We start from the raw sequence: 4,824 nt of genomic DNA, 5'->3' as shown, positions 1-4,824 counted from the left end.
AGGGGAAATTCAATGAGAACCAAAAGTGGAGAAACAGAATGTTGGCCAAAGAAATTACAAAAAAAAAAAAAAAAAGAGCAACGGAACAGCGAACATGTGGGTCTCGAGTCGTGTAATAATATATGGCCAAAAAGAGCAAAAGAAAAAGGAAAAGTCGCGAAATCCAAAATGTTCAGACTTCAAAGCAAACTACAGTACGTTTGGCTCAGTCAACGCCCACGGATTCTCCGACCCTTCCCTTCTTCTATAAATACCCTTCCCCCCACAACCTGCCTCATCACAATCTTCACTCAGAATCAAAGCCTTCTTCGTAAGTTCTGCAGAATCAGAAAGCAGAGAGAGAGTTTTGCACTTTCACAGAGAGAAAGAAGAATAGAGAGAGAGATCAGAGAGACAGATATGGAGTTCTTAAGGCTGATTTTGGGTCTTGTAGTGTTTAGCTTCATGAGTTTAGTTCTGAAACTTGCATTTTCATGGTGGGTGAAGCCAGTCCTAACACATTTCAAGCTCAAGAGATGTGGATTTGGTGGCCCAACGCCAAGTTTCCCCCTCGGAAACATTAAAGAGATGAAAAAGCAGAATAACAGAAACTCTATTATTCTTACTGACCATGATGATCATGATGATGATCACTTGTCTTCATCATCCTCATCATCAAAACCCAGCCATGATATACACTCCACTGTTTTCCTTACTTCTCTCGATGGCAGAATTCTCACGGTAAGCCTTCAACTACACACACACACACACACACACACATATCACACCTTTCTCATTGATTGGTGATGGGGACAGATGAACAACGTTAATGAATGTGTTTGGTTTGAATAACATGCAGGGAAGGTGTTCGTGTACTGGTTGGGGACAGAGCCGTTTTTGTACATAGCAGAGCCAGAATTCTTGAAGAAAATGTCGACCGAGGTTTTGGCAAAGAGATGGGGAAAGCCCAGTGTGTTCAAAAACGACAGAGACGCCATGTTTGGAAGTGGCTTGTTATGGTCGAAGGCAACGATTGGGTTCGTCATCGTCATATCATTGCCCCCGCCTTCTCTCCTCTTAACCTCAAGGTCTCTCTCTCTCTCTCTCTCTCTCTCTCACACAGAGACACACACATTTTAGTTTTCGAACATGTGGGCTTTAATGGAAAAAGACAATAACATCACTTGGAATGATGATTACGGCTTTGAAAAGTACGTGACATATTTATGGGCAGACAAGAGTCATCATTAGTGGTAGGGTAGAGATAGATGCTTTTACACATAAATAACCCAATAAGGAATGGTTTATACAAATCAAGTCTATTTTCATTATCCAGTTTTGTTCCATTCTAATACTAATATAATAAGTGACTGTGATATTTCTTGGAAAAAAAACAGGCAATGGCGTGCATGATGGTGGAATCCACAAACCAAATGATAGAAAGATGGTGTTCACAAATAAGTTCTGGGAATTCTGAAATAGATGTAGAAAGGGAGGTTATAGCCACAGCAGGAGAAATCATAGCGAGAACGAGCTTTGGTATGAGAGATCATCATGAGAAGGCAAGGCAAGTTTTTGATAAACTAAGAGCTCTTCAAATGACTCTCTTTAAGACGAATCGATATGTGGGTGTTCCCTTTGGGAATTACTTGAACGTTGAGAAAACCCTAGAGGCTAAGAAACTGGGCAAAGAGATTGATGCTCTCTTGTTGTCCATCATTGAATCTCGGAAACAGTCGAAAAACATGAGACAACCTCAACCTCAACCTCATCAGGATCAACAAGATTTGTTAGGTTTGTTGATGCAAGCCAATAAATTGACCATGAGAGAACTTGTTGATGAGTGCAAAACTTTCTTCTTTGGCGGACATGAAACCACTGCGCTTGCTGTAACTTGGACTTTGCTGCTTCTGGCTACGCACGAAGATTGGCAAAATCAACTCAGAGATGAGATTAAAGAAGTTGTCGGAGACAACGAGCTGGGTGATGTTAATTTACTCGCAGGTTTAAGAAAGGTACGTACGATGAGATTGCTTTTAATTGGTTTTCTCGTACGTTTAATGAACTCCTATAATGGCCACCTAATTATTAAGACGTAAAATAAGTTGCTAATCAAAATTTTCGCCGGCTTGTTTAATAATGTCAAAATACTTAACAAATCATAATTTTTTAGGTTAATACCATTTTGAGTCCCTAAATTTGACTTTATTTTGATTTTGGTTTCTAAAATTTTAAGCTAGTGGTTTTGGTCCCAAAAATAATCTCATTTTGGCTTTACTTAAGATTTTTTGTCCCTGAAACAAGAACCAAAATCAAAATGATATTAAATTTCATGGATCAAAACACCTTGTTTAAAATTTCAGGAAGGAAATTAAACTTCAAATATCAAAACCATTAATTTCAAATTTTAGTGACTAAAAACAAAATAAGATCAAATTTTAGAGATTAAAGATGGTATTAATCCTAATTTTTTCTGAAAATTTGTCAGCCAAGTAGCTCTAATAAGATATTTAATTTGTTCCTTTTCACAATGATACACTAGATATAGATGAGGAGTTTGAAACCCTGGAATTCAGTTTGTCTCATTCTGGTCTGGGTCATGTTATTTACCTTGAAAAGAGTGGGCCCGTCTAAAATAATTCTGCTTTTTGACAATATTGATGATACGTGTGTGAGCAGGGTCAAATATTATTTGTGTGGTTTGAAGTTGTGGTTGACTATTGACAAGCACGAATGAAACTAAACAAAAAAAATTAAACAAAAAAGCCCCAATAACTTGAATAGCCCACGCGACGAGACAAAGCATGCACGTGCGCAGCTTTAGCCACAAAGTGCTAATTCCCTTTTGAAAGAAAAAAAGAATAATAATTATATAGAAAAACGCGGTGTCACTTTTTGAGCCTATACGTGCACTAACTTCATTTCCTTTTTCTTTTTCATATTATTAAAGCCAAGTCAGAGCAGCCAAGTGCCTGATAAAATATAAACACGTAGAACAGCCGTGAAAACACAACATATGTTTAGAATTTGACCGATTAAAACATAACATATATAGAGGAACAATTCTAATTGAAATCCACCCACCAATTAAAGTCTATAATTTCTTCACATTCACAATACATTTATTATTATTATTATTAATACTTTTACATAAACATGTTATTCCTAGGAAAGCGCTAACTAATGACCTTTCTATTAATTGATCTGCAGATGAAGTGGGTGATGAATGAAGTCCTGAGATTATACCCACCTGCACCAAACGTGCAAAGGCAAGCCAGAGAAGACATTAAAGTGGATAACTTAACAGTGCCTAATGGAACCAACATGTGGATCGATGTGGTGGCGATGCACCACGACCGGGAACTGTGGGGCGAAGACGCCAACGAGTTCAGGCCGGAGAGGTTTAAAGACGACGGCGTTAATGGAGGATGCAGGCATAAGATGGGTTATTTGCCTTTTGGGTTTGGAGGGAGAATGTGTGTAGGAAGGAACTTGGCTTTCATGGAGTATAAGATTGTGTTAACTCTTCTTCTTACTAGGTTTAGGTTTAAAGTCTCACCACATTATCGTCATTCTCCTTCAATCATGCTCTCTCTCAGGCCTGCTCATGGACTTCTTCTCACAGTTGAGCCTCTTCACTGATCTGATCTGATCTTCTGAATTCAACTGTAACCCCAGCTTAAATGTTACAGTGTATCTCTTAGTTTTTTCTTCTTTTTATAGTTATGACCAAATGATTTTTTTTTTCTTTCTAGGATTGTCCTACGTCATAGTGGATTGTGTTGTTGGATTCGCATATCAGTTTACTTGTTGGTATATATATTATATATTCTCTTTTGTCCTTACTAGAGGATGCCTTCTAGTTAAGTGTTTACATGATTTCTTTGAATACCACGTTTTTCTTTCTTTCTTGCTTTCTTGTTTCAATTCATATTCTTTAACAAGACCAAAGTTAAAAAGTTTTAAATTTAAGACAATTTAATAAGTTGATTGATCTTTCTTAATTTTGATGAAATACTACCTCTAGTATTTAATATAAGAACCCATTTCACTTTATTTTAGTCTTAAATATAATACCACCAATCCATTTTGTCTCTCATATTTTTTTTCAAGATAGTCTTTACAATAATGTAGTTCTAACCAATACATTTGATTATCAAGAATATTTTAAGAAAGACAAAACTTATTTATTACAAATAACTAACTTAACTAATTTTTTTAATCTACTCAAATTAGTCAATTAGCTTTTATATTAAGAATTGAAGTAATAGTTGAAAGTGACTTGTAACAAAAATTGAAAAGAATATTTTATATATTTGTACTTGACGTCTTTGGGCATTTGGACTCGGACTTTTTGTTTGTCGTCACACGTTTGTGCCGTTTAATACAATGTCGATGTTGATTTTTTTTTTGTGGTAAACATGTCGATGTTGAATTTGATAAACAAATTAAATGTAAATCTTGAACTTGTACGCATGAGCTTATTATTAAATATCGACGAAATCAAAACAAGGATACCATTAAAATATGCCATCTCTTCTTCTGATCATTCCTATTCCTATTGCTGCAGGATAAAACAGCTTGATGATATTTATGATTGTGTTTGAAAGCATACGCAGCATATTTAACAAATAATTGATACTATTTTTTTATAATAGAAGTTCACAATCAATAATATGAGGGACAAAGTCAATGCTTTTAATATATTTTATGAAACTTTTTTGAAAAATTGCGGCTAAGCTCAGGAATAAATTTAGTGTTATTAACGAACAAGGTGAACCAAGATTTGAATCCTGGGAGAGGTATCTAGCTAGTATCCGACAATGCCTCAAATATTATTGTTTC

At 35.7% G+C, this 4,824-nt stretch overlaps 1 pseudogene; it reads left to right on the top strand.

The window, feature by feature from the left end:
- Positions 1 to 399: 399 nt before the first annotated feature.
- Positions 400 to 3,621, top strand: LOC114761030 (cytokinin hydroxylase-like; annotated as a pseudogene).
- Positions 3,622 to 4,824: the final 1,203 nt, after the last annotated feature.

This window comes from Neltuma alba, unplaced genomic scaffold (assembly GCF_004799145.2).
Source record: "Neltuma alba isolate B1F8T4 unplaced genomic scaffold, ASM479914v2 tig00011067_pilon, whole genome shotgun sequence".
Lineage (NCBI taxonomy): Eukaryota > Viridiplantae > Streptophyta > Magnoliopsida > Fabales > Fabaceae > Neltuma > Neltuma alba.
The sequence above is the reverse complement of the archived record's forward strand: the minus strand, read 5'-3'. Positions and strand labels throughout refer to the sequence as shown.